This window comes from Sciurus carolinensis, chromosome 14 (assembly GCF_902686445.1).
Source record: "Sciurus carolinensis chromosome 14, mSciCar1.2, whole genome shotgun sequence".
NCBI lineage: Eukaryota > Metazoa > Chordata > Mammalia > Rodentia > Sciuridae > Sciurus > Sciurus carolinensis.
Genome location: NC_062226.1, coordinates 27,747,262 through 27,770,085, shown reverse-complemented (window position 1 = coordinate 27,770,085; position 22,824 = coordinate 27,747,262). Strand labels below are relative to the sequence as shown.

The following is a 22,824-nucleotide window of genomic DNA, read 5'->3' as shown; positions in this document are numbered from 1 at the left end:
TAGACATAAAATTGAGTTTCTAGGTCTCTACACATGGGTGCTGACCCCATGGACCCCCAAGCGACACAAAGATGGTTAGCAAAAAGTAGCCCAGGGCAGCAGGAGAAAGTTCTACCCTGGCTTTGCTGTGTGCAAACAGGCAGGCTCCCCGCCCCCATTCCTCCGCCCACCTTGGCATTTCCTGGCCTCCTACACAATCCCCCGCCTCTGCCCCCATCTCAGAACACAGTGATCAATGCTGGGAGCAAGTCTATCCAAAGAGAAGGGTTTGGCAATGCCTGCTCCCTTCTGCCCAGGTAACTAAAGCCAAAGGGACATTTCCACATCAGTTTTTTCCAAGGAACTGAACAAACAAACCAGAAACCATTAAAAGAAAAAGAAAAAAAAAAAAAAAAGCCAGTACTAGGTACTGGATTTCTCAACGTTTCAAAGCGTAACAGGCTCACTCCTGTCCTTATACACATTTCCAGTTACTGGCTGGAAAGGATCCCACTTCACAATCATCGCCAGTCAATAGGCGACTCTCATCTTGCTCCTGGATGATCAGCCACTTCATGGGCCTCCCTCCCTCCCTCCAGTCTTGCCCCACTTCCATCCTTTTGACCCAGAGCACCCAAAGTTATTCGACTAAACAAACATGCGGCTCCACCATCCTTTGCCCGTCCTCACAGCCCTGAGGAGGGAGTCCAATCCTCCCCAAGGTTTACCGGCCTCGACCTACCTGCGGGGACTCCAGCCTACTCGCTCACCTTTCCCCAGCTGCTCAGCAATGCCTGGAGCTCTGAACCCAGCCTCTGACTGCGCTGCACTCTTGGACCACGGGGACGTCTCTGGTGTGACCCCTTGTCCTTTCTCCACACTGTCGGCCTGAGTCTTCCTCTACCTTGGGTCTCCACTTAGTCTTCACTTCCTCAGGTTCCTTTCCTGATCACCTTCTCTTCCTCGGTGCCCCCAGGGCAACCTCTGTTTTCCCTTAAACAATTATTCCTCTTCTGGGTCAGGGCAGGGTTCAGAGACAATACTGGCAAAACTCAGGGGATGTTTACTTAATTAATTCACAAAATGATGGACATGAGAAACAGGGTCTCAGCAGTCAAGGGTGGTGACATTCATGGGCCTGCGGTAACTGATTTCAAAGCTTTATTAACTGATTCAGACAAATTGTCCCCAGAGAGGGAGCTCTGTGTTCAGCAGGCTTCCACCACACACTGAACAGGGTCACAAAGGACGGCTGAGCTTGCCAGGTGGCTCCTGGGGCATCCTGGAAACAATAATTGAATCTAAAAGTCTGCTTCCCATAAACATCAGGTTTAACTAAGGACTGAGGAGCCCTCCCAAAGCCACAGGGAACACTGAAATCAGTTTCTGGCAATCCTCAGACTTGAATCCCAGTGGCAGGCTCTCTGGATCTTGTCATTAGTCATGCAGGTGGGTCACTCCTGGCCAATATTTGGTAATTTCCATATCTTAAACTTGTTTGGGGCAGCATGGACCTGGAAGAAGTAACTCCTCAAACAAGACTAATATTTTTTTTCTGAAATGTTCACTTCAAATGCCACAATACTCTGCAGCTATCCATATCTATAGACCACAAAGGACTACTAAAATTATAACCTTCCCAAGAAGCAAAGATGCTTAACATCACATATTGCAGATAAATGCAAGTTAAAACCACACTGAGATATCACTACATACCCACTAAAAGTTAAAAAGTGCCAGCGAATCTGTGGAGCAACTGGAGCTCAGGACACTGATTCTGAGAATATAAGATAGAAGAGTCACTTTGGCAAAGTTTGGCAGTTTCTTATAAAGGTATATATACAACCAAGACATCACCCCACCATCCCAGCATAAGTATTTACCGCCCCCCAAAAAATGAGAGTATATGTCCACACAAAGACCTCAATATAAATGTTTACAGAAGTATTATACTGAATAGTCCCAAACTGCAAACAATCCAAATGTCCATCAGCAAGAGAATAAATAAGAATGGACTAATACTTAGCAACAAAAAGGAACCAACCACTGATAGATGCAGTCACACGGATAAATTTCAATTACCTAACACTAGGAGAAATAAGTCACAGACAAAAGACTATATACATATGATTCCATTTATATGGTGTTCTGGAAAAAGTGAAAGAAAAAAGACAGAAATCAGGACAGTGGCTGCCAGGGGTTATGGGTGGGGAAGAGGACAGACTGCAAAAGGGCATAGAGATTCTATATTAGAATAGTCGTGGTACATCTGTGAAAACTCATCACACTGTACACTTGACAGGAGTGAATTTTATTGTATATAAATTGTATGTCAATAAACCCAACACCAAAAAAAAAATCTGCCTTCTATTATAATAATTAACATACCCACAGGTCAAATTACACCTGGGAAGATCTAAGAACCACATAGTAGAAAGCCTGATTATTGTGTGATCCCCTCAGAAGAGGAACAGCAGATAAATATTCATCACTACTTATTAATTCCACAAACAACTGCAGCCTTAACTCGCAAAGCTCCCATTAGCCACAACAAATATTTATTGAGCATCTATCATGTGCCAGGTGCTTGCAAGACCCTAGAGATTCAGCAAGGAACAAGAGAAGCAAGCTTCCAGCCTTCATGGGGTCTCTGTTCTAGCAGAGGAGATGGAAAATAGACAGTAACAGTGGGTTGCCAAGACAGTGGTTGGCAGGAATAGTGAAGAAGAGGAGTAAGAACACAGGGCATAACGGCTTCTCTGCCTACATCGCTGTGGGAGGGATGTGGTGGAATTGAGTCTCCAAAATCCCAAGGGACTTCCTCTGAGGAAGCATCTGGAGGACAACAAAGTGACAGTGGGTAGACATATGCTACCCACAAAGGAGTCACTGAAGTAACAGCCACTATCATACATTCTTTTCACTTTCCCTAGACCAGAACTTGGAATGTCAGATGGACCCAGAGAGGCTGCCAAAGGAAAAAATCAGGCTCACAGGAAGCTTGGTGGGAAGGGGGAAAGGATGACCCAGGGCTCCTAGCCTCTGCTCCTCACCTCCCTTTCTCACCAGAACATTCTGCCCTTTGGAACTTGACAAGTCCATTTCCAAGAGAGATGAAAGAAGAGAATTACAAAAAGAAAAAAAAAAAAAAAAAAAGGAGAAAGGAAGGACATGATAGGAAGAAACAGGAGGACATGACAGGAAGAGACAGGAGGACATGCTAAAAAGACAAGATGGGAGGAGGATTTATTTTCCCCCATTTGCTACAGCAGAAAGAAAAATAGGAGCTCCTTCCCATGACTGAGCTGTTCCTTTCTGCAGCACGCAGTGTGTCTACAGAAATGGAGGGAGGGAACAAGGGCCAGGACTGCCCTGCTATCAGAAGCCCTCCTCATGCGTAACAAAAGGCTGGTCTGGTTTTGCTCCTTCCCGCAAGAACAGGGCAGCATGAGAGCTCTGGCACCGGGCTGCTCTTGAAGGGTGGCAGTCAGTGCACATGCCTTCATCAGGCATGTTCCCAGGAGCAAGGTCTCCAGGCAGGGACCACACAAACGTCAGGTCCCAAGGAGACAGAAGCTGCTCCCTCTGGGCAGGAGAAGAGCGCCTCTCCCAAGGTAATACTCTACCTGGTTGCTGGACAGAGTGCCTTGGGATTTGGGAGACCCATTTCCACCACATTCCTCCCACAGTGATGTAGGGAGAGAAGCTGAGAACCCAGAAGTGAGTGACTTAGACCTGCCCCCAGGGAGCTCAGGAAATCACTTTTTCGATGACTTACAATACCCCTTCCCAGCAAGCTATTTCTCCTGTGACTCCGTTTATTCCTCTGAACACATTTCTCTTATGAGTTCTAACCAAACAGTACATGTAGCCAGAAAGTGCAGGAAGCAACTAATTTTCACTCTTCAAAACCAATGGTTATATGATAGCTATTTCTCTAAACTTAAGTGAAAAAATAGATAAAGGTGAATGTGTGTTGTGCTTTAAGACGAGTTTCCACATTATTACCAGAAGTGAGACAGAAGTTGCAATTTGACAACAGCTCAGTATCTCTCGATGAAATTGTTCATAAAATATCCTTTTCTTACTTGAGGTCTAATGGACAAAGAGTGTACATATTTATGGTATTCTAGATGTTTTATATCAATAAACAGCTAGCCATTAAACTACAAAGCAAGAGTAAATGACATCAGAAAAGGTGTCGATATTAAAGCTCAATTGATCGTCTATTTATGAGATGTTGATGCAAAAGCAAGAATCACAGTTTGTGAGTCATGAGCCCTGACTCCAGAGAGATGTGCAAGGTCCTATAATATTAGGATATGAAACTTGTAAGCCCAGAAGAGCATGCTTGCTTTGGAAAAGGCCTGTTCTCTAATTGCCTCTCTGAGTGTCCATCTCTGGATCAGTAGCCACCTTCAGGGAAAAGTCTAATGAGGTTACTAAAGGCCAGAAGATCTGGCTTGAACAGGCTCAGTTCCCATGACTGAAGACAGAACTTAGCTGCCATGGGGGCAGTAGAGGATTTTGAGTCATCCTCTGATCTCTCCCAGGCTGACCCTTCAGCTTTAGTAAGCCTGAGGTTACTTTGCTTCCATTTAACTCTTCAGGCCTCCAGATGCTAATAGGCTCTCTGTCCTTAAGGCCATCCTTGCTGGTGTCCCTTAAATTGCAACCCCCCCCCCCCCAAATACACACACCCTGTACACTCCACAACCATCCCATGGACTCTCAATTCCAATGAAATCACCCTGAATTAAAAAGAGAGCTACGGAAGGGCCATGGGATGGACAGTTGGTACTCAGCCCCCCTGAAATTGTATCCCTAAATTATAATTTTAATACTCAAATTTGAGAAAACAAGGACTAAGAAGTCCTCCAAGGTAAATGTCAAGGATACAATGAAGTCATTCTACCATTCCAGAAGAATTCCAGCACTCTGGAAGAGGCTCTATTAACACACAGCCCATTTTAAGAATACATAGAGTCAACGAATTTTATCAATTTCAACTGTCTGTAACATGAGGTGGGGGGTTAAAAGTACCAAATTCATCATATATATTTGATTATTAGTAACACTGGGATTATAGATAACTGCACACCCTTCTTTCACCCTGGAACACATATCCAATTCCCCAGACAAAATTATTTGTTAATAGCCAGTTTTCTATGAAGTATCTATGAAGTGAATATGCAAAAAATGAAAGAAGAACTCCAAGAACAATGCACAAATCTATAATCAAACTTTCTTCTTTCTTTCTTTCCTTTTTTTTTTTTTTTTTTTTTTTTTTTTTTTCTTGGTACCGGGGATTAACCCCAGGGCACTTTAACACTGAACTACATCCTCCCCAGCCCTTTTTACTTTTTATTTTGAGACAGGGTCTCACTAAGACACTGGAGCTGAACTGGAAACTGCAATCCTCCTGCCTCAGCCTCTCAAGTTGCTGGGATGACAGGCATGTGTCACCATGTCTCAAGCACTGTAACTAGTGCTTGAGAGGCATAATTGCTCATGCTGTCAACAATTCTGTTTTAAAGGAGATCCTGCAATTTTAAAGCTATTTCTATCAGACCATTGACAACCATGGACTACCCACAATTCTATTTATTACTCTCAAAAATTCAGCTGCTACTAACTAAATGGTATGAAGACTTACAAATCTTTTAAGAGTCAGGTTTCATGGAAGTAGACCTGTTTTGAAACCTCGTCCTATTTCACTGTAGAACTATGGAGACTTCTTAAACAGAGTCCCTCTTCCCCTACCGGTTTCTACTAAACAGAGCGACCTTTAAAGGAAGATTTCAGCAAACAAAACAACTGTTTGCTTTTTCCCTGGTGAGTCTATGTAGCACATAAGAAAATGAAACTTTCTCTTAGAAAAGAAACAACTATCAACATTTTAGGTCGGTCATAAGAAAAAAAAATATCACATTTTTTCAACCACAATGATAAAGCCAGAACAAGAGCAACTTAAAGAGAAGGGACTCTTGCATTCATAAATACCCTGAGCTACAGAAATGCCAGCAAACAAGCCTCACTCAGCAATCTGTGAGTTGCAGAAAGACTCGAGGGGTTGATATTCCCTGTTGTTTTATGGTTTTCCAAGAGGATTTTAGGAAAATAATTTTTAGCGAAAAATCAGTCATTTGGCTTAATCTCTGAAAGATCTTCAGATAGCCAGCATTCCCCCAAGCCTAAAGAGTATATATCTATAAAAGTGCTTAAAAAATAGGGGGATAGAGAAACCCAAATCTTTTACTGTCTTTCCTTTCCTTTGGCCTATTCTGCTATGCAGCAAACTTCCCAAATCCCTAACTCTTCTGTTTTTCTCAATCAGCTGGTCTAGTAGAAAGAAAAGAGGTTCTAGAGTCAGAGAAACTACCTTTGATTCCCAACATTTCTATGCACGGGCTATGGGCCTAGTAACTCTGAGTCCCTGTCTTCCCCTCCACAAAGCAGAGCTAATAATGTATATAAAGCACTTATCCAGTTCCTGGAACAAAGTGAGTACAGCACACAGTAGCTATTATCATGAAGAGTGCTGCAGACCTGCAGAGTGAAGCTGTCATCCAGGGTGGGGCTCAGAGCTGGCGGGTATTAAGTAAAGGAATCTCTCCTCTTTGTCCTCACAGGATATCATTTCCCTCAAAGGCCTTTCCAGAGCAAACCAGAGCTCTCTCCAATGCAGCTCACTGGAAGAAGTGACAGTGTTATCTTGGTATTCTGGGGTCACTTATGACCACTGTTTTACCATAAAATTCCCTTTCTGTACTTTTCTCTCCACACTCTCATGGTGTTCAGCTCCTATTTTCCATAACCCACAGCTGTCTTCCTCCAAGTCTTCGGCAAATGCTTCAGTTTTCCACTCCTTGTATTAGAAATCTGAGCCTCATCATTCCTACAACTCTTTGCAAAGATACCTATAATAATCTTCAGTGGATCAAATTATGAGATGGGCCCTACTAAATTATAGACTGCACGCAGCAAGCTACTGTGTCTCCATATGTTATTCTTTGCCACCCTGAGCCCAGAGATGACTGGGTACTTCATAAACATTTGTAGAATGAGGCCACTAGAGAAGAAAACTCAGGGACGAGAAAACAGTCAAAGTAGATTTACTATAGCAACAAACCAGAAATTTCACTGAAAGAAAAGGTAGCCCAAAACCATGAAAAATTTTCCAGTTGGGTTAAAAAAAAAAAAAAAAAGTTCGAGCAGAAGAACATTTAATTCGATTTCCTTCGAAGTCTCTCTAGTTTGTTGGGAAAGTCTTTCATCTTCATTAACTTTGGAAGAACACGAGAGAATCCGGAATGGGCCAGGCAGAGACTCTGGAACCCTACCCTAGGGGCTCAACCTAAAATATAAGACTTTCAGCCTTAGGAGCCTTGAACGCTAAACCTACTGGCTCAAGTCAAAAATTCACTCAAAAGCTATCAGATAAGATTTTTCCATAGTAATACTTGATTCCTTTTTCTTTGGCCAAACTGAGTCATTTAATCTCCAGACTGGTGTCTAGTTCTAGCTCAGAGTGTGTAGCCGACACCAGGACCCTTCTCCAGAAGGTCCTTTCACCAGCAGGCTCTTGAGGCGCAGATGTCATGAGCCCCAGGCACCTCTTTTTTCGTGGCCTGGTGAAAGCCAGCTGAGGAGATAAGTGAGGATTTCATCAAGGTGCCAGGCAGGGCACAGAGGAACAGGTCCTGCCCTCTGAGCCTTATAACTGAAGTCCTCCTCTTAAGAAAACCAGAACAAGCCACTTTGTTGGCAGCCTCACTAAATTAAGAAAAGAAAGAGGAATCAGATCACAAGTTGAAATCCACATATTACTTATGATTCTGAAAAGCAAAAACTTAATAAGGCTATCAGCTGCTTCTTCTTCTTTTTTTTTTTTTTAACATTGGCAACATGAACACTATTATTTGAGATCTGGGAGGATCCTACAAAAGGAAATAGACCTGTATTCCTCCAGTGTTATCAAGATTCTGTGTATTCCTTGTTAAAAGTGCCACTGTGGGTAGGATTTTGGGATTTTCACAAATAGTCTGCGTATCCAAGAAAAATGTATTCAAGGAAAAATGGAAATAAATTATTATGTGGAACTTCTGCTAGTCTCCTTTTTTCAGCTATGATTGTATGATGGCTTTTAAAAATTCACACAATCCCATCTCTCAAGCAAGAATATGCTAAGTGTCTACTGCAGGAGACAGCCAATGTCCCCAGATGGAGCTCTGCCTGAGGACAAGTACTCTGTTCCTCTCTGCAGGCTCCTGGGGCAATTCACTCCCCTTTAATGGAAGCCATTTGAACCAAGTGTCAGACAACCCTCCATTTGCTACCAGGAGGTAGAAAGCCAGGCTGTGACCATGTGAAATGTTACTGGCACTGTAAACTGGATAATGACACTAATTCCACTCAATTTGCAAATCCTGCAGCAAAACTGACAACTGAATAAACACTACTTGACCAAAAGCTTTCTTTCATTTGAACTCAAGGTCCTTACTACAATTAACACAATCAACAAAACTTCATGCCTATCCCACCTTGAATCACAACCAATCTTAACCAGGCAAAATTAGCATCAGGATTTTATACTTTTGCATGAAGATAAAGTGCCTGGAAACCCTCAAATTCAGGATTTCTACAGAGATTCCTTTTTAATTGGAACTTAAAACTTCAGAGAAAAACATTCCATTTGGAAAAAAAAAAAAAAAAGAAACTTTAAATTTCAAATTAGCCCAAGCTTCAAATTGGCCCAACAGACAGAATAAATAAATGAGACCAGCCTGATATTTAAGGTTTTAGTGTTAATTTAAGCCGAAAAGGATAGGTTTTTATAGACACAAATCCTTTTTTCCTCTCATAAATGGCACTGCAAAGAATAGTCTAAAATGGGGTACAGTAGAAAGAAGCCTGGGTTAAAGACACAAAAGACTTAAGACTTAAGAAACTTAGGAGCCTACCTCTTTCTCTTTTGCTCCCTGGCCATGAGATGAGTGATTTTACTCACCACTCAATATCCCTATGATGTGTTGCCTCAAAACAGGCCCAAAGTAACAGGGCCAATTGATCAACTTGAATCTACAAAACTTTGAGCCAAAATAAGCCTTCTCTCTTTACAAGTAGATTGTTTCTGGTATTTTGTCATAATGATAGAAAAGTAACACAAACGCAGCAAGTTATAAACAGTACAAACTCAGAAGTCAGTAAGACTTGAGTTTAAATTTCTGGCTCTGCCATTAGCCAGGTACATGAACCATGACCTTCTCTCTGTCAAGTGTGTCATCTGGAAAATGGGGCTGAAACAGACAACCTCAACATTTCCTCAAACGTGGGAAAGTCACACAAGACAAATTAAAGTGATACTTAGAGGAGTTTAAAAGATGGACAGGACAGGCACAATATTAAACACTGAATCACATAATGGGAAAATATTATTGCTTCAGTACCTCTTTAGCCTCAAATTTTATAACATTAAGGAGATGGTTTTTGTTTAGTCTTTTCTTTGGCATCTCTTTAACTCTTGCTAAGTTCCCTTTTTAAGAAAGTGACAGCAAGGTTCTGAGTTAACTAGTACCTTTGGAAAGCAATATTTTATAGGCAGACTTCAACAAAAGTAATTTGATTTCATTCTAATTATTATTTATTTTCAATTTAAATTTTTATTTTATAGACTGCATTTTGATTCATTGTACACAAGTGGGGTACAACTTTTCATTTCTATGGTTGTACACAATGTAGATTCACACCATTCATGTAATCATACATATACATAGGATAATACTGTCTCATTCTACTATCTTTCCTTCCTCCACCCACTCCTGCCCCAATTTCCTCTACACCATCTGAAGTTCCTTCATTCTTCTCTTCCCCCCCACCCCCAGCCACCCTGCCACCCACCCTCCTTAAGTATCATCATCCACTTATCAGAGAAAACATTTGACCTTTGTTTTTTTGGGCTTGGCCTATTTCACTCAGCATGTTATTTTCCAACTCATCCATTTACCAACAAATGCCATAATTTTATTCTTCTTCATGGTTGAGTAATATTCCATTGTGTATATATACCACAGTTTCTTTATCCATTCATCAACTGAAGGGCATCTCAGTTGGTTCCACAATCTATCTGTTGTGAACTGAACTATGAACATTGATGTGGCTGTATCACTGCAGTATGCTGATTTTAAGTCCTTTGGGTATAAACTGAGGAGTGGAATAGCTGGGTCAAATGGTGGAGAAATTGAAGAAGACCTTAGAAGATGGAAAGATCTTGGATAGGCAGAATTAATATTATCAAAATGGCCATACTTCCAAAGGTGCTATACAGAATTAAAGCAATTCCAATTAAAATCCCAATGACATTTCCCATAGAAATAGAGAAAGTAATCATGAAATTCATCTGGAAGAACAAAAGACCCAAAAGAGCCAAAGCAATTCTGAGAAGGAAGAGTGATGTAGGAGGTATCACAATACCAGACCTTAAACTCTACAATAGAGCACTAGTAACAAAAACAGCATGGTATTGGCACCAACACAGACAGGTAGACCAATGGTACAGGATAGAAGACACAGAGACAAACTCACATAAGTACAGTTATCTCATACTAGACAAAGGTGCCAAAAACATACAATGGAGAGAAGATAGCCACTTCAACAAATGGTGCTGCAAAACTGGAAATCAATATGCAGTAAAATGAAATTAAACCGCTATCTCTTACCTTGTACAAAACTCAAAATGAATCAAAGATCATTCTAATTATTTTTAAATTACCTTCTATTTATGAGAACTGATACTGGTTTTTAAACCATAGGCTGAAAGGAATGTTAATTTTTAAAATATATTAATAATTACAAAAATGTAAGCCAATTTAAATAACTTGAGCCACCTTGAATGTTACCTGTCCCAGGTGAATATTAAATGAGATAGAGATGATGTACAGGAAACCAGCCTGCAGTGGGCTTTCATTACCCACAGTATGGCTGATGGGTAAAATTTCAGTAGGCAAAATATAGGAGTTCAGGACACAGTGCAAAGGCAAACATAGAAGACGGATGTGAGATTCTAGAACAACAAGGAGGGAGAAGTTTTCCAACCAGAAGCGAGAGAAAAGATAAAAACTGTAGAGGGAGATTCATTTAACAGTTATTGAGCAATACCATATGTCAATCACTCTGGTGAGCAAACCAGTTCGTTCCTCCTAATATGCTTCATATAATCCAGGACAAAGCTGTCAAAGTAGATCAGTCTTTGTTCTAAAGAGCCTTGAATGCAAGCTAAAGAAATCATTACAGGTCTTGACATTTGTTCAGAGCCTAGTATTTTACAGGGCACATGGTGTTTAATAAATATTTGCTGCACAAATGAATTTCAGTTTAACAATACTGTTTGGATATTAGCACATTTAATTTCAAAATACAGAAGTATTTGGTGGTGGTAGTTGTTAGTGTCAATAGTGTATCTTCTTCTTCATCCATCCTTTTCCAGGGCCAGAGATCAACCACACTACAGTCAAGGTAAACTGTCACCTCCATCCTGAGGCCCTGTGTCTGAAAGTGAAGAAGGGTTTGCGGGTCATCTGAGCTCATCAGTCTGGGCCTTCACTTTCTCTCTGCTGCATTCACAATAATGCTACTTTCATCATTATTGCCTTTATGTCAAACTTGGATCATCTAAATACCGGATCAAATCGATTTCACCTCCAGAGACTTGCTTCTTCAAGAAAACAAGCTTAGTTTGACTTGTGGGGAAAAAAAATTAAAAATAAATTATTCCAAACCTGGTACTGAAAAAGAACTTTGCAAAGCAAGAGCATACGAGGATTTAATACCCAAGCAAACTCTCAGCAGCTCCTTTCCCTACCCGCTGCCCTTATCCAGAACCTCTTGTTCTTCCTTCCAGTCCTAATATAATTTCTGAAGCAACGAATTCAGGAAATAATTTAGAAAGTAATGGGTCTTATCCACCTACTCACAATGAGGTTCTTCCAAGTTTTTTAGAAATAGCCCTATAAAGTTAGCCCAAGTCTCATCCAGGACAAGCACTGGTACTATTTTCTTGGAAGATGAATGAGCCTTAGCAGTCTTCATTTTTCCTTTGACCTGACTTACCTATAAAAAGCAAAGCCTATGCCCAAAATGGAGATGTCCAGGATGGAGACATACTTTCTTTCAGAGAAATAGTCCAAATGGTCAGTCAGGGGAGACAAGTATCTCATTAAACCAAGTTTACTCTGTTGAAATTTTTTAAACTGAACCAACTCCTCCTTTCTTTGCATTTCAGGTAAGAATCCCATTCTGGGTCTTTGATCTTCAATACACATAAATAGGCAATTTCAACAGTTTTCTCTCCTCCACATTCCTCTCCTATCATCTTCCTTTCTTTCATCTTCACTCTCATCAGGAATGCTCTGAAGCATTCCTGGGAGCTTCTCCCCGCCACTCCAAATCACATTAGGCATTACACTAAATGCTGAGAATGTCCCTTAGAACACATCTCTGGATGTCCAAAATCAGAAGACTGCCCTTTCTCCTAAATACAGGCCTGGAGTCAGACAACATAAAAGCTTGAAGGGCTTTTTCAAAGTCATGAAGTTTCATTTCACAGGCCAACAATCTAAATCTCAGAAAAGTAAAATGACTTTCCCATGGTTTCTTAGTGAGTTTGGAGTCATCTGTGAATACCCTGTAATTAAACATAGAATTTGGAGTATATGAGCCCATGCATGTTTCTTCTAAAGAGAGAATCCACAGATTTTAACACATTCTAAGGAAATATCTTAAGGATACCCCAACCCCCAAAATGATAACCGCTGATAATTAAATGCACATCTGAAAAAAAGGTGAAATAAAATCTAATGGTTCCATGGTTGAATCGTACTAGGAATTAGTGATCCAGGATAAGAGTGGAACCTAATTTCAATAATTGTCGTCCATTTTTTCCATGTGTGCACTATCCACACAAGTAACTTGATAAAACAGTCTGAGATGGAAATAAACTAAAAATCAACTTTTTAAAAATCAGTGTAAAATAAATAGCAATATTCCAAGCATCATCTCATATGCTTAACACTGTACACATACCCCCCCACACACAAATATATATTTCACAGGTAAAGAAACTGAAATAAAGAGAGACTGGCAACTTGCCTAACATCAGATACTCACTTACAGGACCAGAATTCCAATCTATGTTAATTTGGCTTTAACATCCACACTCATTTTCACTAATATCTGCACAATACTTCAAGATGTCCTGAAACTAACAATATGTCTATTAAGTTGTTTAGAAATAACTACTTAAATATTCTAAAGATAGTCTCAAAGGAGTCTTTTATAAATGGATCACTAACAGAAAATTCAACCTAGGAAATGGCATATAAAAAACACCAGTTATCATAAAACATCTTGACTTCAAGACTAGCCAGATAAAATGCTTTGACTTCCAAATGCTTCTTGGAAGCTGTATTTGGCATTGAAAACATTGCACAGTTCAGCAAACACCAAAAACAGAAACAAAAACAAAAGTATAAAGGAATGGATCTGATGCACATTGGGTTATTTTTTTTTAAAGTGCTTAAATCTCTGAATTATTTGGTGAGTTATCTCCTTCCTATTAATGAAAATATATTAATGTACAACTCAAAGTTCTTAAATGTGGAATGTCACAGACTAGCACATTTGCTCAAATCACAGCTGCCTCCAAAGGGAAATGAAACTGAACAAAACAGAATTGTTTGTTCTACAAAAAGTAGTCTTGCCTGAATAATTTAAATATGCACTAATCTTTACCAGTCTATCATGAATCTAGCTTTAACTACATTTTTTTGTCCTATAATTTTATTGCTAATGCTTTCAGTGATTATCCCATCGACTCAAAAGACTTTAAGAACACAGGAAACAAGCATGAGGCTCCATCCTGTTGCATTTGTGCAAGTCAGCACTTATTAATCCCCTTCCAGATCAAGGGGGTTGATCAAGGATGGGAGAGTAAGTCAAAGACCTTTCTTTAGAGAAGCATGCATGCAAGAGGAAGAAAGTAAAATTCAACTATCATTTTTTAAAAAATAAAATTAAACACAGGACAAGAAGAGTGCTGCAGGCCAAGAAGGGGATACCTAATTTTAACTCAGTAAGGCAGGTGGGAATCCAGGTGAGTTTCATGAAGAGGGTGACGTTCAAATCAGGTCTTAAAGTAGGTTTGCAAAACCTCTGAGGGTTTCAAATTGAAGTACTTCTTCAGAATGAAGGTAGGATTTCTAACTGTAGTTTGTCTTGGGAACCAAATGTGATGCTCGTGCATGGTTAACAGTAAAAGCTCTTTGCTTTAATAGTTTATGTCTTAATGGGATGTGGAGTAACTGAAGGACCTGATATGAAAACATTTTTATATATGAGATTTGCATTCTCTGGCTTCATGTATTTCTAAAATGTAACTAATAACATTTATGCTGGTAACTCAGGGAATTTATTCAAGTGAAAATACTCAAATTAAAAGGAAGAATTTTTTTTTTTCCTTTTGCTGGTATTTCATTTGTCAAAACTTTTATATTTTAACAAACTTTTTACCCTGAAATTGGCAGACTTATGCAAGCTGAACTACCCAGGATACAACTCAGGTCCCTTACTTAAATCTCCATAACTAGGCCAGTTAACCTGTTTGCACCTCAGTTTCCCCATCTACAAAGATAATGAGAGAACACATTTCATGTGGTTCTCATGAGCATGAACTGAGTTATCATGTGTAAAACCCTTGAAAGGACATTCAGCACACAGTAAGTCAACAGTAAATACATCTGCTTTACTAATCAGGGTTTTCAAAGAGTTTATTCTAATTTGCTATACCAGTTGAGAAGAAATGCAATGTTCCATCCTACTTCACTTTTACAAGGCAGACTCTGAAACTGTACATACTTCCAGAGAATAAACCTAAGAAAAAACAAGATTTCATTTCTAGACAATAACAGCAGTAACAGAGAAACGGCTTATTTCAGGCTGCGATTATGGCTCCATGGTAGAGTGCTTGCCTTGCATGCATGAGGCACTGGGTTCAATTCTCAGCACCACATAAAAATTAATAAAATACAGGTACTGTATCCATCTACAACTAAAAAAAATTTTTTTTTAAATAAAAAGGAAATAGCTTATTTCAAAAGATTCACAACCCATTTAGGGGGTGGCCAAAGTAAGGATCACACTGCATAATAAACAATGTAAAAAATTCACCAAAGTTAGGATAAACAGCTACCCTAATGTTTCTCTTCCTTTTTCCTTTGTCCTTACATCTGCAGCCAAATACTCCACCATTCCTTTTTTTTAATACTATATATCACACAGGAAAACACTTTGAGATCATGGACAAATATCTGGCTGAAGCAATCATATCATTTTCATTTTAAACCAAGTTTTTAAAAATAAGAGGTGAGTAAACATCATTAGGTGTCACACAGTGTCACAATCTCTATGCAACCAAGGTCTCAACAAACTGAAGAGAATTTGGCTGGCCCACTCAAGGCAGCCAAGGAAATATAATAAAGGTTGTAGATTCTGATAAGGGCTATAGCAGAGAGCATGTACTGAGCATCCTTCTAGGTTCTCTGCTCACAGCAGCTGAAATTGTTCTACTTAATGTAAGAGTTAAGAACTCTGGAACTGAGTTCAAATATAAGCTCTGCCACTTTCCAGCTCTATGGCCAGGGACAAATTAACCTCTGAGCTTCTTAATCTGTAAAATAGGGATAATTAGTTTATTGTAAAGATTAAATTAGTATTTGAGAAGCATTTAGAGCAGTACTTGACAGTGCTATATAAAGCGTCTGTTACATAAACATTGCAATAACTTGGGTGTTCATGGCTAGTTCCACCTGCAGATGTGAAGATGGTCTCAGTTTTTAGGGTAGGCCCTCTCTCAGCACAGTTGAATAAAACAAGTATTCAGAATGGTCTTTTTGTTAAAAAATTAAAAAAAAGAAAGAAAAAAGAAAGTTGATGCTGGAATAATTAACCATATGGAACATTATAATTTTATTCTCTAATACCTAGACTTAGGAGTGCTTTAGAAATTTAAAAACAACATGCATTTTGGTATTTTGTAGATCTCCAAAAGGTTCATGATTTTAAAGAGTCTGAGACCAATGTCCTCTTATCTATTTTAGTAGCTAAAATTTGAAATAGCAAAGATCTAACAATTTGCCATTACAAATATAGTAAGCACTTGCATCCTGGTTTATGAGAAAGAAGATAACCCCCAAAATAGATTAAACGAAAAAATATCCCAAACCCTCTCCAGAAAAATAAGTACTACAAAGGATAATAAAAAGCTGAGTTGCTGTTTCATTCATTTTTAATAATGTTTGGATTGGAATTTTCTTAAGCAGAGGTTCAAAACAACCAAGCCCTAATCACCCTTTTCCAATCCCAGACTAATGCATTGTCTCACATGATCTGTAAATACCCTCTAAGTCAAAATGTGCCCAAGGTCCATTATAAGCCTGCATTTAGATGCCAATCAAAATACTTATAAGAATTAAGATTTCAAAAGCTCATCTGTTGGCAAGACGCACATATCTTGGGTGTCCGAGTCAGTCAGATATGTCAGTTTGGGAAAACACTGCGTTTTGCAAAGGAAGCCTTTAATTACTCTACCATAGTGATTCTTGTCCTGTAAAAGGACTGTGGCCATCATGAAAGCTAGGAGACCTCTTTCCCGGTTCCTCTGATTCTATTGCTTATTCTCAAACAGATACTGATTTGCTCTCTGAATCCAGTGCTTTCCAAAAATTCCTGATCTTGAATTATTTTAATGGTTATGGGAACACTTGGAAAACAGTCTTAAAACATGGAAACTTTGTACCTAAAAATTACTTTAGTAACTGAAGATGTTCTACTCAGGAATATTCTCCAGGCTTTCTTACTTTCTTTAATGTGGGAAGAGTTTCTTAAAAGAATGCTACAGACAATAGAGAGTCTCCACTATTTTTGTGGTAAGCAGGAGAAAAGCAGGCTGAAATAAAAGGGGAGGTGAGAAACTATTATTTTTTAGTGGGCACTTCTGTCTGAAAAGAAAATCAAAACTTGGTTGTAAAAGAATCAAACTCTGCTCTTGGGCAGGGAGGACTTTCAGATGTTTGTGGGAGGTGAGGACTGAGCCAAACTAGTAATATGATGATTCTCATCACCAAATAAGTTTTTTTTTTTTTTTAAAGAATACCAAACCTATCCTCTACTATATGAATGCATATACCACCCATTTCCTTTGTGCCATATCATTGAAAAGTCTGGGGTTTTAAAAGCTGGTGATATCCATGGAAACAGAGGAAGGCCAGTTATATCTAGTGCCAGATATTTGTTTCTTTCTTCTTTAACTTTAATCTTTCTTTCCTTCTTTCTGATAAGTGCTGATAAAAACAGGCATCTACACACATCCCGGTCCAGGCAACTCTCCAAAAACCTCTGGTTCAGCAATGGCCTGGGAGTCCAGAAATAGGCGAACACACACATACACAATCAAACGGGCTTTCTCCTGAGCCTCCAGGGTTCCTCCCGGTCTGCAACCATTGGTCTTCACCGGATTCACAATCCGAACCCGGGAGTGAAGACCATTGCAGAGGTCGGCCCCACTGCAGGCACCGGGCCGATACCTAGGCCACCCGGCCAGGAGGCGCTGCGGGCCAGTCTCCGGGGGCTACCGGCAGCCGGCGCCCAGCCCCCACCTCCTCGCGCAGAGCCCAGCCCAGCCTGCAGCTCCGACTTCTGCGCCGCCCGCCGGGGTTACTCGCGGTCATTCCGCTGCACCACCTCGCCCCAGCTTCCCCACCCGTGCCTGTCCTCAAGCTGCCCCACGGAACGAGGACGAGCAGCAAAGGGCAGAAGATGGGGCAGAAGGTGAGGAAGAATGGGTCCCCCGGATCTGGTTTCCGCAGGCTCTACTAAGTCTTGAAAGGAACAAAACTCATTCCCCCACCCCCGCCCGCTGTGCCAGGGACAAGAGCTCCGGCGAGCGCACGGAGACTGTAGGCAGGACCCCCAGGTCTAACAAAGCCCCCAGGCACTAGCGAGCACTAGCACTTCCGACTCGGTTCGGGACACAACTACTCCAGTTCTGTGGATACAAAGACGCGCCGCTCAGTCCCGGGCGCACGGCGCAGATCCCCAGCTCAGAGCTCAACACCGGCCCGTTTCTTAAGAATGGAGTGAGGACTCAAAGCTGGCATTTGTCCCCGTGGGCGCCGGCCGACCCGCTGCCAGCGGGGTTTCCAGCCGGCCCCGGCGTTTCCAAACAAAGGGAAGCGCTTCGCGTCCGATCTGCCACTCTCCCCACCACAGCAGCAGCGCCCCCAGCACGCCCGGGAAACCCCGACCTCACTGCGCCCCAGGTACTGCTCTGGTTCGCCAGCCCAGAGATGCTCACTGGACTCCCTGACCGGGGAGGGCAGCAGCGCCGCGTCCCGGGGTCTCCACAGCCGGTCATCCTCTCTCCATTTACGCCGCCCCTACCCCATTTGCATTGCAAGAGGTGGGAATGTGGGGGCCGGGGCCAGAGTCCCCGAAATCGAGTGCTTCCCAAAGCCCCTTCTGCCCCAAAGCAAAACAATAATGTCTGAGTCTCTGGAAAGCCTCTTACCTGTTTTCCACTTTTGTGTTTGGGTCTCTTTCCCCCGCCCCTTGACCAGCCGTTCCGGTGAAGCGGGGAGAAAGAAGCGGGGGGAAACGGGGAGCAAAGCGCCCCTGGAAATGGGCTTCGGCTACGTGGTCCTGCGGAGCCCCCTGGCCTGCCCACGCGCGCTGAGGCGGAGAGGTGTGGGCTGTGCTCGGCCGGTCCCGGCCCCACTCACTCTCCCTCGGAATTACTGGGTTTTGCCGCGACTAGTTCCTTTTATAGATTCGGCTGCGCCGAGCGCAGGGGTTACTATCGGTCAAAGCCTGTTCTCTCCCTCCTCCCCCGCCCCCTTCCCGGCCTCTGTTTATGTAGTTCAGTCACTCAGCAGAAAGCACGTGGAGCCGCGGCCCGCCCCTTAAACCGGCGACGCGGACGCGGCAGGCAGCGCAGGGCTGGGGTGCAGCGTGCTCCGGACCCCATGGGGTGCGCGGTAGGTGCTCCGCACCCGCTGCCCCGGCCCTGACCTGCCAGCCTCGGACGAGCGGGAAACTGGGCTGGAGCTGCGACCAGGACTCGAGTCTGCGTTCCGGGCAGCCGAAGGCGCTGGTGGAATCGCTTCCTCTAAACTCAAGCAATCTCTCTCTCTTTCTCTCTCTCTCTCTCTCTCTCTCTCTCTCTCTCTCTCTCTCTCTCTCTCTCTCTCTCTCTCTCTTTGTTAGTGTACTTAGCCAAGGGATTGAGGGAGAGAGCTGGAGGCCAGCATCTCTCTGGACGGCAACCCTTTAGTCTCTCCTCCTTTCAAAGACCTAAATTGGGGAGAAATGTGAACAGTCTGAATAAATTTTTTTTTTTTTTTACCACAAAACTTGACTTTGGTTTTCAATAGGAGACCTACTACTGCCTTTGAGATTCTCTGCTAGAGTCCACCAGGTCTTGGAGTACCAGTAAAGAAATCTTCTTCCATGTCTTCCTAAATTGGGAGGAGGGACGCAGGGATGGATGGGGGCAGAGGAAGAGTGTGGGGCAGACCCCTTTTTATCTTCACTACATTGTTTAAGGTCCTTATGATAAATACACTGGGTTGTGTTTTAGCTTGTATAGATTTGCAAAGTTCAGCTAGAGAATCGCCATCTCTAATAGTGTAAAATTGTATAACCACTCCAATTCTCCAACCTCTCCCATGGCTTTGGCTTTGGAGGTCAAGTCCAAGATTGCCCTAAACATTTGAGGGGCAGAAGCAAGAATACAATCAGAGGCCCACATGCTATCTGTTTAAATATTGAGGTCTTAAATCGGGTCAACAATAAATGTCTCCTACCATGAAAACAATAACTTTGCAGAAGCCTTGAAAAGCAAAGTCACATTTAAACCCCTCACAGCTTTACCTGTATTTGGACAAGAATATAATGGAGTGGGAAAGCTGTTCCTTGTCCCCTTCTATTTGCACCCTGAGTTTTATCATATTCCAGAACTTCTACTTGCAGGCACACCCCTAACTGCACACGCCCCTTGCACAGTTAGGAGGCATCTCTAAGTCACAGCAAATATGAGTGGTTCTGTCAACATTCAGGATAGACCCAGAGAAGAAGCCCAAGCAGGCCCTGGAAATGCACTGGGGATCCTGAGAGCAAGGAATTCTGGGGTTCCAGGTACCATAACTCAGGGTGGCTAGGTCCATTTACCCTGTGGGCTGCTTGTCCTTAAACTGGGATGGAGTTTGAGGAGGACCAAAACCAATCTTTCTAAAGTCCAAACCCAGGACAGGAACATCTCTTACCTCAATCAAAGGACAACCTGGGGAAGAGAGTGAATACTAGCATCAAACTGGATCAAACTACATGAACCACAATTTAAGTACTCTTTCTACCTTCATTTCTTCTTCTTTATGGAAGAAAGAATATGTATGCTCTCCCTGTCTTAGGAGTTTTCTGAAAATGAATTTTGTTGAAAACTTTGGGGTCCTTAGAGGAAGGGTACTATAAACAGAGTGGGCCATATTAGCTATTAATGTCATCTTCAGGTGCCACCTATGGCCTATAAAGTTTTTCTTCTGCCAGGGTTTTATAACACCGGTACTAGCAAAGAGTGAAAATGAATCTCTCTGAATCTCTGTATATAAAAGATAACTCCTACAGGAGGAGCTACCATCCCTAGCATGATTTTAGGGAGTGATTAGGTCTCCCTGAATCTCTATCTCCTTTTACCCTCCCCCACATATTACAGTTTAAAATTCCACCACCAAATTATTCATTTTGGAATTTTGAAGGATATGGTTCCTAAAAGCATTCCTGTTAAAACAAGCCTTTAAATTGGTCTAATGGGGAACGGTGACAATAAGTTCTACAGGACTAAGACAACAGGATGCTGGAGAAACGAGGGGAGGCCAAGAAGAAAGCGAAACCCCAAAGTGAGGATAGCCATTGATTATAAATATGTAAGTCTATGGCCCATAGCCAAACTTGATTGCATTTAACTAAGACCACCTGTGGTGCAAAGCATCTGCTCATCCCTACAATGAATGCATGAACACCCTGCAGCGTTTGAAGCATGTTTATTCATCTTATTGATGTCTACTGTCAAAAGAGCCCAAACCCCTAAAGAGGCTCAGTGCTCGTTTCCACCAAGTTACACAGGTCATAAGTCTGCTGACACCAAGTGGCATACTCTCCAAATGTGACAGCTTCATATGATTAAAAATACTGAATTTCAAAAGTTAAAATCAAAGAGAACTTAATGTCATTACAGTATTTTTAGTGTAGAAATTATAGAGAAAAATATCTCAGGTTCAGAAAGACTCCTTGATTGGTAATGCCGATGACCTCTTTTTAAGTCCACCCCAAAGGCTATTTGTTCTCCCGGTATTTGACACTATTGACCACACCTTCCTTCCTGAAACTAGTTCTTCTCTTAAATTTCATGAATCTGGTTCTCTTTTGACTCTGCCTCTTTAGCTGCTTTTTTCTGTTCCCATTTGTTTGTTTTAATATGTTCTCTAATATTGGTTTTCCTCTTTTTATTTATACATGTTCCCCAAGCACCACACTGGCTTCGTTTAAGACCTGTATGGCCAGCCCTCATCTTGCCCAGCTCCCTAATGCACTAGAGAATACACAGCAGGACTGCTGGTGTTCTGGAGCCTGCTCACACCAGCTGAGAAGGGCTGCATGTGCTTGTTTTCCCAGTGCCTAAGTGACCTCCCTGGGGCCACCTTAAAATCACCAACAGTGGGAATATTCACACCATTAGAAATTATACATCAAAGCATTCTTCTTTCTTTCCTCCCCGCCCCCCCCATCCCAGTTTTGCCTTGGTTTGGTTTTCTTTTTTTAAAAGACACTTGTTAACACTTATCAGCACAAGATTTATCAGAACATTCTGCAAAGTAAACCCCCATCCCCCCCACAACACACAAAGAAACAACAACAAAATACCCAAGTTTCTTATCTTCCCTTTAAATCTCCCTCATTCATTTGCCTTTATACAAAATTTCTTTTAATGACATCGTCATCCAGATATTGACTATAGGAAATGATAGTCATTCTTGCTTAACTTTTCCTGTCTGTCTCAATCTTCTCTCTCATTTGAAAAAACACCAAGGTCAAGTCAATTGCACCTCCCCAAAATCTTTTAAAGCTGTCCCTTCCTGTAGGACAGTCCCCTCCAAACTCCTTTCCTGTGTCCAATTCTTCCCCTTCCTATTTATATTCCCAACTGTAGTGGAGTGATTTTTACTCAGGGAGGGTGAGATGGGAAACTAAGAAAATCAACACAAAAGCAAAAACAATCTAATCATATCTTTCCCCACTCAAAACTTCCTATGCTGTCCTTTGCTTACAAAGAAAAAACACAAAGTTCCTTAAGACGACCTATAAAGCCTTTTGAAAACATGACATTTGAAAGCCTTTGAAGACTAATTCTGTACAAGCTTCCCTCTCCATCCTCTTCCTTCCCTATCTCACCCTTACCCACCCTGTTCCACAAACTTAACATCTACTTTCCCGTGGCTTGGGAACCCCTCCCCCCACCACCTTGGTCTGTGCTATTAGGTCACTCTAGAAGCAGGAGACAAGGGAATAGAAAACATAAGCCCTATAGAATTCATTTCTTTCATTAAATGAAAAGTTGTAGGACAAAGGGTGGGATCTATAAAGTATCCAAATTCATAGATAAGTATTGCCTCATGCACAGTCAGATCTATTTAGCAAGCACAGCAATAGATTCACAGTAGGTAGTCAGTAGTCTCACTTTTG

At 41.6% G+C, this 22,824-nt stretch overlaps 1 protein-coding gene across 2 annotated transcripts in view; it reads right to left on the bottom strand.

The window, feature by feature from the left end:
• Abca1 (ATP binding cassette subfamily A member 1) overlaps window positions 1-18,843 on the bottom strand; it is a 130,677-nt gene extending 111,834 nt beyond the window's left edge. Inside the window, exon 1 of one of the 2 annotated variants that reach the window (XM_047524080.1) lies at window positions 18,599-18,843. The gene's annotated coding sequence lies outside the window, so the exon portion shown is untranslated. The remainder of the gene's footprint in view (window positions 1-18,598) is intronic. The other variant, XM_047524081.1, reaches the window with a different exon arrangement.
• Window positions 18,844-22,824: the final 3,981 nt, after the last annotated feature.